Raw genomic sequence first — 12,740 nt, forward strand, 5'->3', positions numbered from 1 at the left:
TCCACCAACTGCCAGGAATAACCTCTTTTGTCTGTGGCCCTACATTTTGATTGCATCCCCTTTGTAGCACACAGCATGGTCTGCTTGAGGTTAGAGATTTAAATGCACCTTCTGACTTTCAAAAAAATAAGTTCCTTGAGACCAGGGAACCTCTTTTTTAACCAGGGGGCCTAGTTCACAGCAAGCGTACAAACACTTCACAAATGGGATACTCTATCTAAAGTGATTCAAACACTATAAAGAGCACCAGAACACAGCTGACCCTTCAAGGGTTCCTGAGAGCTGTAGGGCAGGAAAGTGGGATGGATTTTAGAGAACATGTTACTATCATTAAAATAGTCATTGGCCTCTGGTTCAGTATTTCTCAGGTTTAGAAGAAAATGTTTTTCTAACAGTGAAAAAGTACTCTGAATTCCTGGGGTTTTTTTCTAAAATAGAATTATTTTTTTAAACACTCAACTTGCAAACTGAAAGTTCTGGTTGAATTAGCATTGCTAACCCTCCACTGCCACATTTTTTAGGTCTCAAGACGTGCATTCAAGTGGCTCCCTGCACTTCACCAGGGAGATGAGACAGCGAGTGGAAGGATGTGGTAAGTGACAGGAATATAACCAAGATGCTATGCCATGTTTGGCACCGTGTACACCAATTTGAAAGCCAGGCTTCTCAGGACCAGCAGTGCTAAGAGGAAATAAGAAATGGAACACATGATAGAGCAAATTAAGTTTTAGGCTCAAGGTCCATAGCAACCACTTGTAGCAGGGCTGACAACATTTTTTTCTTAAGCCCTAGTGTTTCGTTATGACACACAAGGTGGTAGGTATAGTTTAAGGATTCTAAATACTTCAACTCAACTCAAAACCTCCTTCCTAGCAATAGGGGATTCTAAGTGGTCAGTCAAGGACGGCTAACTTTCAAGATCCCTCCCCAGCAACTATTCTTTTGGAGGATTCCTCTTTCTTGTTATGAAAAGGAACTGAAGTTTCTTAGTGAAAATAGGGAGAATGGGATGGTAGGATTACTGGTATTGTGATATTAAGTATCTAATCATATGCACAGCCCCTTGGGGTTTATAACTGCTCTTGTCTTTGGTTTATCACTGAGTAAATTTTTTTTAAATGAAGAGAATCTCAAAGTTTATTTGAAAATCCATAATTAAAATGAAACATTTTAATATATTTTCTCAGGAAATGAAAAATAATATTTGTTAGCATACAACTGCTTAGAAAATTTAATAAAATAGTTTATGAAACACCTACAGAAGTGTTAATTTGGTCAAAAAACCCCACATACTTTAATTACAATAAAACATAATTGAAACACACTGAGGGCTTACATTAGGCTACAAGCGACAGGAAGTGCCCAGTCTGCCTGAGAGAAGGAAGGGCTGGGTCACGGCAGCCACTGCACAAGCAGCAGAGAAACTCCCATGTCCTCCTTCTGGGTGCACTAATTGTAGATATCACAGTCAATCAAGACAGCATACTCACTAGCACTGTTAATGCATAATGCATAAGATGTTTCCTATACAAATCAGACCCTATATTGGTACAATATAGAAAAGAGGGGAGTAAGTCAGATCAGTTTTCTGGTGAACACAGTGGGCTCACAGAAAAATCCAAAGTCTGATGGATCTTTGATGTGGATCTTATGAAGAAACCAGTGGAAATTTCAGAATATAAATACCAGATAGCTGGTGGTGGTTTTGAGGATAGTCTTGATTGGAAGGTCAAAGGATCCGGATTATGGATTGGAAGATGGTGTTTCCATAGCTACTGTGTGTCTATCTATCTATTAGTCTGTACGGTGGCTCCAAAATCTGATTAATGCCTTCTTCATTTTTGCCTTCCAATCTCCTACAAGTATGGCTATAAATGAATTCTAACATGGAAGCATCGAGAAGGTGGATTTTGGAAAATCAAGTTCCTAACATTACCCACACGGGAGAATGTCTCCAACTCTAGATTTTGTTGGCCCATCACAGATCCCTCATCTTAAGTCAACATTTATTCACCAAATACCAGTCAAAAGGAAGGACAAAAGGCAAAGGGCCAAATACGAAAATAATAATGTATGTGAAACTATATTCTTTCATAAACTTGTCATACATAAAATTTATTCCAATTATTTATTAGTATGGGAAACAGCAAGAGGCTCCTATTCTAGGTACCCGCAAAAAGGAGCTTTGTTAGAGCAAAAGGTAGAATATACATAATGAACTAAGGGTATAAAAGACTGCCACAAGGTCACTAGGAAAATCCAAATACCAACTGTCCTTTTTCAATAGCCCCTTAACACAGAATAAAACATAGACAGACATTTAACCTAACTGCATATAAAATACATTTCAATTTACCTATAAATCTAACAGGCTTCAAAATGGAGAGAAAATATTATTAAATAGCCGTAGCTAATCGCTTCTCGGCCTTTTGGCTAAGATCAAGTGTAGTATCTGTTCTTATCAGTTTAAATAGCCCTAGCTGGTTTGGCTCAGTGGGTAGAGCGTTGGCCTACCGACTGAAGGATCCTGGGTTCAATTCAGGTCAAGGGCACATTCCCGGGTTGCAGACTCAATCCCCAGCAGTGGGAGTGTAGGAGGCAGCTGATCAATGATTCTCTCTCATCATTGATGTTTCTCTCTCTCTCTCCCTCTCTCTTCCTCTCCGAAATCTATAAATATATATTTTAAAAATGTAAATATCATTAAATGTTTTCAGAAAAAGCAGTACCTATTAATCTTATGTACTACTGTTGAAAGACAACTCTCAGATTATCTCACATATATATTCATTTCTGAAATTAGTAGAAATTCACAGTCCAGTGATATACTATGGAGGTTCAATAAACATTACATTTATAACATTAATAAGAACTCTTTCATGTTGAAAGTTTTCTGGCACATTATACACGCATTAATTTCTATCAAGCTTTCTCCTTGGTTGAAATTAATTTCTACTTCTTTACATTTCTATTTTTTTTTCATATGTACTGGTGTAGGCCAATTCAAGTCTTCCTTATACTGTTTACATTCAAGAGGTTTTATACAGTGAGTCTTTTCATTGTTGGAAAGAAACTGGGATAACTTAAGCCTTTCCCAAATTCTGCAATTCTATTTGGTTTCTCTCCAGTGGACATTGTCACATGTCTTCAAAAATCTGTGTGATAAATGAAGGCTTTTCCACATTCCTTACATTCATAGTGTTTCTCTTCAATCTGAGTTCTTTCACATTTTTGTAAGGAACTGGGGTCTAAGTAAGCTTTACCACATTGTTTACATCAAAACAGTTTCTCTTCAGTGAGATTTCTTTCATGATTTTGAAGATCGCTGGGGCACCTAATGCTTCATTACATTTTTTAAATTCATAGGGTTTCTTTCCAGTGTGAATTATTTCATGTTTTTTTAAAGATAACTGAGACAACTAAAGGTGTCACTAAATTGTTTATCTACATAAGGTCTCTTTCTTCAGCATGAATTATTTTGTGTTTAAGGAACTGTCATCTCTATAGGCGTCACCACATGGCTTACATTCCTAGGGGTTCTCTCCAGTAAGTCCTTCTGTGTCTTTGGAAGGTGCCATAATATCTGTAGGCTATCCCACATTCTTCACACTCAAGGGGTTTCTGTGCAGTGGGATTTCTTTCATGTATTTGAAAACTTTGATAGCATCTGATAACATCTGATGGCTTTCCCACATTCCTTACATTCATAGGGTTTCTCTCCAGTGACTTTTCTTTCATACCTTCAAAATTTTTGATAACATGTGAGGGCTTTTCCATACTCTTTATGTGCATAGGGCTCCTCTGTAGTGTGAGTTCTTTCATGTGTTTGGAAACCTAGATGAGAACTGAAAGTTTTACCCTGCTGACATTCACAGGATTTCTCGCCTGTGTGAGTTCTCTAGTGGGTCTGTAAGGCACTCTAACACATGTAGGCTTTACCACATTGTTTACATTCATAAGGTTTCTCTGTAGTGTAAGTTCTGGCATGCATTGGAAAACAACTTTACTACTTCTTTACTACATTTTTTACATTCATGGGGTTTCTCTCCTGTTTGAGTGATGTGTTGGAAAAGTTTGATGATATCTAGTATAGACTTTCCCATATTGTTTACATTGATAGAGTTTCTCTTCAGTGTGGGTTCTTTCATGTATTTGAAGTGAAGTTGAAGAACTTAAAATTTTCCCATATTCCTTACATTGATAGGTTTTCGCTCTAGTGTGATTTCTTTTATGTTTTTCAAAACACTGGAGATAACTGAAAGCTCTCCCACATATACTACATATATATGGTTTCTCTCTATAATTCTGATACTCATATGGCTTATATTCAGTTTGACATTTGATGTGCATATTATGAGATGAATAAAGACTTTTCCACACATACTGTGTTCCCATGGTTTTACTCCAGGAAGAGTTTTTTTATTCAGAGAAATTTAGAATAAGACTGATGTTTTCTTCACATGGACTACCCTCTTTCCCACCACACATTCTCTCTACTTTATAACTTCATTTCTAAATTTCTCAGGTCTCCCTGAGTTCTTCCTACACAAATCACAATGAGAGAGAAGCTGTGACACAGCCACCAGAGCCACAAAGGGTGGGCAACACGTAATCCTCAGCTCAGTTGGAGAGAGAAGGGAGTAAGTAGTTTTTTAATCTAGTGTCTTCAGAAATAGAATTGTGTCACATGAATTTTGTAGATAACTGAAGCAATAAAATATGCAAGCTTATGTTGAAAAGCTTTCTAAATTGCATTACTTCCTTCTGAGCCTTCTGAACTAACCAAACCATAATTTGACCTATTATTGTTGAACAGGATAACAATTATGATTACTGCATTCAGAGACCACTGAGGCTAACGAGACTGTTTCCTCTACAATGAATGTTCCCAAACTGCTATACTTCAAAATATTTCTGCCTCTGTCATCACCAGCTAGTTGTCTCTTCTTGCTTTTGTCAGTGTGCTGGACTCTAAGGAAGGGCCCCTTACTTCATAGCTTCTGATATCAGATAGACCTGGAAAGAGAGTCTATTAAAGGTCATAAGAGAAGGCTCATTTCCATGTCTGAAGCTTCAGACCCACACAGTCAACTTCCAGACACCGTGTTCTTACCCACTACAGCTACATTTCCCTCCTTGACTTCAGTCACCTTCACTGGGTTCATTCACTTCAGGCCAGTGGCAAAAACCAGGAGCCTGTCATATCCAGTAATTAACTGCTCCAACTCTGAAATATTCCACTCACATGTCCCTCCCTAACCACATCCTCCTATTACTAAATCACTCCAATGCACCCATTCCTTTACTTCATCAATACCTCTGGTCCTTTTCTCCTCCACATCCAGCTTAGACATTTTTACCTTATCATGTTAGTCACTCCCAGGCCAATGGCCTCAGTTCCTCGGCTCTACTGTCCTTCTGTTGCTCACCCCCTGCAAACCGCTATCCTGGCTCAATCCAACTACATGCCTTCTTTGCTCCTAAAATCAGGCAGCTGCGTGCTATGGTGTCCCAATCAATCCAGGGTCTCCTACCTCAACAGAGCCCTACACACTACCCAGAAATAATGGTTGTTACCCTAAGGTCACTCTTCCTCTTCCTGACCTCAGTTATAAGTCAAATCTCCCTGTTTTCTCTCTAAACTCTTCCCACTTTTAGCAGAAAATCTCACCCTCTGTTTCACAGAGATGAAGGAAGCCACCACACTGGCACTTGCTTATAAGCCCAGAAAATGCAACTGTGCCCAGATATTCCATCATAAGGTCTGTCAAATCCACTGCATCTGTGCCAGGTCAACTGCTTGCTTGGGTATTTGAAGTAAGCTCCCGGTGATTATCATCACTGAAATAAGTAGCAATGATGGTGAGTACGTTTCTGGTGCAAAGTATAAAAATAATCAACCTCTCAAAAATAGCCAGCCCCTCTAAAGATCTCTTTACCTTGAGAATATAGCTTAAGAGAGGAAGGAGTTTAATAGGAAGGAAGGAAGGAAGGAAGGAAGGAAGGAAGGAAGGAAGGAAGGAAGGAAGGAAGGAAGGAAGGAAGGAAGGAAGGAAACTATTTTAACTACAAACATTTAAGAAGTTTAAATCCAAACATAAAGCCATGCAGCAAAAGAATAATTATAAATCCCAAGGCAAATCATTAATTCCCTGATAATTTTAATAAATTCAAAACCAGAGTCAGTGAGGTAATATTGTTATGATCTTTTTGTCACACTTACCCAAACTGTAATTTGTTGATGGGGCTACACAAGTCTTTTTTTGGAGGGGAGGGGGCTTTTATTCCCTTCTTATAATATTAATAGCTAACACTGATTGGGTTTTTTGTGTGTATAATTATGCTCCTCACAATGACCCTGTGAGATAAGAATTATTCTTTTTCTCCATTTATAACTGAAAAGACAGACTTAGATATGTTAAGTAATTTGCTCAAGGGTTTTCAGCTGGAAAGTGGCAAAGGTAAAATTAAAACACAGAGCCTGAATACAAACTAATCTATGTGCTTTGGCAGAGTGGTTATTATCAGAAACTTCCCAGGAAATGCAAAATCCCAACCCAAGCATTCTTATTTTTTATACTCCAATGTATGCTTAGAAACAAAATGACGAGGAATCATCAAATATTAATATTATGGCATATTTCCTATTCATTCATTTCTACTCCATACATATTAGAAAGCATAATGAGTGAGAGAGAGATTTTTATAGTCAGATTATGTAGATTCAAATCTTAGCTCCAGCACTTTGTTAGCTATGTAACTTTAAAAATTACTTAACTTCTCGCCTGGCCAGCGTGGCTCAGTGGTTGAGCATCAACCTATGAACCAGGAGGTCGAGGTTCGATTGCCAGTCAGGGCACATGCCCGGGGTTGCGGGCTTGATCCCCAGTAGGGGGCGTGCAGGAGGCAGCAGATCAATGATTCTCTCTCATCATTGATGCTTCTATCTCTCTCTTTCTTCCTCTCTAAAATCAATTTTAAAATATATTTTTTAAAATTAACTTCTCTAAGCTCAAATTTCTCAACTAAAAATAGAAATGCTAATGAAATAACCATCACTACCTTAGTTAAGGGTTCTCCCAGATATTTAGAGATATGCATGAACACACCTTAGTAATGGACCTGGCACAAAGTAAGTCTCAAAAAAAGTTAGTTGTTATAATATTAATATTGTTCAAAAGGGGTCAAGGTCCTGCATCTACTGGATTCTAAGCAGAGCACGGGGTGCCAGAACTGTACCATCAACAATCCAAGGTTTCCCCTGCCTCATAGATCTTGTGTCTATCAGGGGAGTAGACAATAAAGAAGAAAACACACATATAAATGAAACTAGAGGCCCAGTGCACAAAATCATGTGCAGGTATGGTCCCCAGGTCTAGCCTGTGATCAGGGCCATCTTCTCTGGCTGCCAGCAGCCACCCACTCAGGTTCTCCGTTCGCCATCCAGCAATGGGAGCCGGACAGCTGGGGGAGGGTCCGAGAGGTCAGCCACACACTGGTCCCACCCCCACTGCCAGTGGCCCTCTGTGTGTGGGGCGATCAGCAGGGCGGGGGCCTTGGCCTGGTGCCACCTGCATCCCCTGCCACCTACCCCTGGTCTCTGTTTGCCATCGGCGATCAGAGACTGCTGGCCAGGGGAAAAGGACCAAGAGGTGGTCAGTGCACCTCATAGTGACTGGTCAAGCGGTCATTCCAGTCGTTCTGCTGTTATAGTCGCTGGGCTTTTATTATATAGGATACTTGGAATTTTGGCTAAGTAGGAAATGCACATGTACTGAGAGAAGGGGCAGTGGGGAGTTACTATAGAAGTGGTGATCAGGACAGGCCCCTCAATGTTTGAGAAGGCTCTATGAGAAGAGGGGGGCGGAGGAGGGAGTGCGGGGCAGAGGGAAGGGTCTGTAGAGGGACTTGGCATATTTGAGGAACTGACAGTGCTCCAACCTGATACAAGCATGGCAAGCTGGAGAGGAGGTAGAGCAGGAGACAAGGCCTGACATCTCTGAGTAAGAAGTGTGGATGTGGGCTAAGCGCAGTGGTAAGCCTCTAAGCAAGAAGCTAATGTGATCTGGTTTAGATTTTTAGTAGGATCACCCTGCTGTAGAGGGGAGAATGGGGTAGAAGAAGGTAAAAGTGGAAGTTAGGAGAGACCAGGTAACAGGTAGAGGCAGTCACCCAGCTGAGAGAAGATGGTGGATAGATTAGGAGGGTGGAGGGAATAGAGGATTTGCGCTATTCTGTAGACTAGGCCACACGGATGGATTGAATGTGGAGTGAGGAATCAGGAAGAATCAATGATGATTTTCTGGCCTGAACACTGAGTGAACAGTAATGACAATGAAACAGGGAAGGCTGGGGAGAGGGGAGGAAGGGGCCAGGAATGAGGAATACTAATTTGGAAGTTTAAGAGGAAGACTGAGAGATCAATGTTGGATATGTGTGAATTTTGAGATCACTGTGAGGCAAGCAAGTAGAGATAACAGGAAGGAGGTAGTTGAAAATGCAAGTCTGGAACCAGAAAAAGGTCCAGGCGGGGGGTGTAACTGAGGGAGTCATCTGCATCCAGAGGGTATTAAATCCTGGGAACAGATGAGATCACTTAGGGAGAGAATATGATCAGAGAAGGGAGGTAATCAAATGAGAAAAGAGGAGAAATAATAAATCAGGTTGGTAATCTAACACTAATCGTAGCAATGTTAAAAACACACAGAAAAATTAAAAATAAATTCTTAACATATTACCTTTAGGCTTTTAAAAGAAAAAAAAATTCATTTTGGATTTTTCCCGAAAGTTTCTGTATATCGGAAGCATAAGAAAAAAATTTTTTAAGTTCTCTGTTTAGACTATATTCAGAAGTATCCTTTTCCTTAAGAGCAAAAATAAGATTTTTTTTTCAAAAACTCACTACTTGAAATTCAAGGCTTTAAAAACTCTCACACTGTGTCCTCTCTGTAAACATTTTACCTTAAGATACAATTCTACTTTAAGATACAATTGCAGAAAAATGCAATTATATGTTTTATTATCAATGCCTTTTCATCCTGAAAGATGAAACTGGTCCTTTCAAACAGTTCAAGAGTCATATGAGAGGTATAAAATGCTCAAGAGATCAAGAATTTATTTTATTTTAAAATGTTAAAAAACTACACCAAGACACATCATAATTAAAATGCCAAGAGCAAAAGACAAAGAGAGAATCTTAAAAGCAGCAAGAGAAAGAAACTCAGTTACCTACAAGGGAATACCCATACGACTGTCAGCTGATTTCTCAACAGAAACTTTGCAGGCCAGAAGGGAGTGGCAAGAAATATTCAAAGTGATGAATACCAAGAACCTACAACCAAGATTACTTTATCCAGCAAAGATATCATTCAGAATTGAAGGTCAGATAAAGAGCTTCACAGATAAGGAAAAGCTAAAGGAGTTCATCACCACCAAACCAGTATTATATGAAATGCTGAAAGGTATCCTTTAAGAAGAGGAAGAAGAAGAAAAAGGTAAAGATACAAATTATGAACAACAAACATGCATCTATCAACAAGTGAATGTAAGAATCAAGTGAATAAATAATCTGGTGATCATAATAGAATCAGGGACATAGAAAGGGAATGGACTGACTATTCTTGGGGGGGAAAGGGGTGTGGGAGATGCGGGAAGAGACTGGACAAAAATCGTGCACCTATGGATGAGGACAGTGGGTGGGGAGTGAGGGCGGAGGGTGGGGCGGGAGCTGGGAGGAGGGGAGTTATGGGGGGAAAAAAGCGGAACAAATATAATAATCTGAACAATAAAGATTTAATTAAAAAAAAAAAAAAGAAAAACCCTAAAAAAAAAAAATGTTAAAAAACTTAAGTGTACTCTCCCGGCCATCCAAAAACTGATAAGCAAGGAGCTGAAAAGGATAGACTTGCCAGGAAAAATGTGTAAATATAACAGCTACTCCTCAAATGAAAACACATAAATGCTGTAATTATATCTCTGGGTATTTGTTAACCCAAAAACTCACCATGCTCTTGAGGCTTATACTGTCACTAAGAACTATCAAATTGAAATCATAGTTGTAAACATAACTGGGATACTTTATATGTTTAAAAGATTTCCAATGTTTCACAAGGGATGATGTATAAGAAGGAAAGTCAGTAACATTTGCCAAAACTGTTCCTTTCCGTCATTGTGAAATTAAATCAAGACTGAAATTCTTTTTTACAATCATAAGACTCACTTTGTAAAATTCTTCTGTTCAGATAAGGAGAGGACTAGCCTGACTTGTAAGGGATTGTTATTCCATTTCATGATGTAGCTATGTAAAAGCCTAGGAAGCTACCAGGAAGGTCACATGAATTGATGGATAATGAGCATTCATTCAACAAAATATTGATAAAGTACCCATAAGTGTCAGGTGCTATTCTGGGCCCTGAGGTTACATCAGTGAAAAAGTCTCACATTTAGGGTTAATGGGGGAGCCAATAAAACTAGTAAATACATATGTATTTGCCAAGTGGTGTAAGTGCTATGAAGATAAATAAGTAAAGTGAGTTGAAGGAGGGCTGGAGAATGAAGTGTATATTACCCACAATGATCAGGGAAAGCCTGATGGTTATACCTGAGCAGAGACTTGAGGTCAGCACCATGCTATCCAGGGAACAGAGTTCTAGATAGAGGAACAGCAAGTGCAAAGTCATTGAGCCTAGGGTATGCTTGAAGTTTTTAAGGCATAGCAAAGAGAACCATCCAGCATGGCTGAAAGTGAAGACAGGAGATAGCCTGACAGGCAAGAACTTCAGATTTTACTTTAAAATGAGAAGCTATTAGAGTGCTCTAACAGAGGTTCTAACTTTTTAAAAAGATCACAAAGGGAACACAAGTTCTTACTCATAAAAACAAAACAAGGAGATATCTCTCAATCTATTTATAAGTTTTAAAAAAATGCAAAAATACAATCTTATAGTATGGTAGCATTTTGTAAAAAAATACACATAGGAACAAAAAACTAAAAAGATAAATACTGTGATTTACTATGGTTTGTGGGATTGTGATTTTTTTCTTAGGTTTTGGTTTTTCTAGTTTTCTGCCTTACACATGAATTACTTTTGAAAATTTAAATGTTATCTTAAGGGGGGAGGGAGCACTCCCACTGTGAGACTGCCTTAGTCTCAAATTTTAATTATGGGGAAAAAATAAATAAAGCATGGGAAACATTTTCTCCAAAAATTACTCGACTTTCTATTCAATGTTTGCCTGTAATGAAGCACTGCACAAATCAAGTGCTGTTCAATGTATCAAGGTCACAAAACCAACTTGGTTAATATGTTTATCATTACACTAGAGGCCTGGTGCATGAAATTCGTGCATGGGAAGGGGGGTGTCCCTCTGCCCAGCCTGCACTCTCTCCAATCTGGGACCCCTCAGGCGATGTCCAACTGCCGGCAGTTCGGACATCCCTCTCACAATCCAGGACTGCTGGCTCCTAACCACTCGCCTGCCTGCCTGCCTGCCTGATTGCCCCCTAACCTCTCCTCTGACAGCCAGATGGCCCCCAACTGCCCTCCCCTGCTGGCCATATTGTGGTGGCCACCTTGTGGCAGACATCTTGTGACAATGTGAGGGTGGCCATCTTGTGATGATGTGAGGGTATCCCGTGAGGGCATGAGGACCACCTAGGCTTTTGGCTTTTATTAGTATAGGTAGTAGCTCTGTCCTCTAAAGCAACTTTGATTACCATCTTTCCAGGGCAGCAATAGAAAGCCCTTTTCATTAATTTCTTAAGACTCTTTGGTACTATTTTGCTGCTTCTGGATTTTTCCACTGTATGTCTCTTAGAAACAAATTAAGCCAGAATAAGTTGTTCCAGCTAATGAAGTGTACTTTGGGTTCTTTCCCCGTGATTGAGAATTCTCCAGCAAAATACCAAATTGTTTTAGGACGCATTTTCTCTTAGTTTTGAAATATTGCAATACTAGGTTACTACAAATAAAGAGCATCAAGATAACAATATACAAGAATGTGTATAGTCCTAACTGGTTTGGCTCAGTGGATAGAGCATCCGACTGGGGACTGACGGGTCCCGGGTTCGATTCTGATCAAGGGCATGTACCTTGGTTGCAGGTACATCCCCAGTGGGGGGTGTGCAGGAGGCAGCTGATCGATGTCTCTCTCTCATTGATGTTTCCAACTCTCTATTCCTCTCCCTTCCTCTCTGTAAAAATTTCAATAAAATATATTTAAATAAAAAAGAATGTGCATAAATGGAAACTACAGGACTCCTTTTTTAAAGCAAGGATAAGTGGGGGTCTCATGAGTAAATTACTATGTGTCCACATAATTTAAAACAGAAAAGAGTATATGCCCTCCCTACTCCTTTATCCCCGCCCCCCTATCATTTAACAGTTTCTCCCAGGGCACAAACTCAGGACAATCACTCCTCAGAAATGCACACTCAACTCAAAGTGACTCGGGCTCTCAAACACTTTGCACCTGGGCGCCACATCCCACCCACCACTCCATCACGTTCAACAGTCTTCTCTGAATGAAAATCCCAAACCGGGAAGGTCTCACTGGCCCCCAACACCTCACACGCCACGCGCGGCACCCGGGAACGCGGCGCCCGGGTTTTCTGTCTTCGCGAGGCCCAACCAGGGTTCCAGGATTCAGGATCCTACTGTACCCCAGCGGGTCGAGTCCGGATTCATCTGCCTCCCTAGTCGAACTGGCGCTCTTTAGACCAGAGGCAGTGGCCGGGCCTT

The 12,740-nt window shown here is 40.0% G+C and overlaps 1 protein-coding gene and 1 pseudogene across 9 annotated transcripts in view; one reads left to right on the top strand and one right to left on the bottom strand.

Moving 5' to 3' along the window:
* ZHX3 (zinc fingers and homeoboxes 3) overlaps positions 1-12,740 on the bottom strand; it is a 126,833-nt gene that overhangs the window by 94,197 nt on the left and 19,896 nt on the right. Inside the window, exon 1 of one of the 9 annotated variants that reach the window (XM_036321892.1) lies at positions 5,672-5,690. The exons of the other annotated variants lie outside the window; for them this stretch is intronic. The gene's annotated coding sequence lies outside the window, so the exon portion shown is untranslated. Of the gene's footprint in view, positions 1-5,671; positions 5,691-12,740 lie in introns of those variants that run through there. 9 annotated transcript variants of the gene reach the window in all.
* On the top strand, positions 2,414-2,519 carry LOC118663928 (annotated as a pseudogene).

Source organism: Myotis myotis, unplaced genomic scaffold, assembly GCF_014108235.1.
Source record: "Myotis myotis isolate mMyoMyo1 unplaced genomic scaffold, mMyoMyo1.p scaffold_m19_p_9, whole genome shotgun sequence".
Taxonomy (NCBI): Eukaryota; Metazoa; Chordata; class Mammalia; order Chiroptera; family Vespertilionidae; genus Myotis; species Myotis myotis.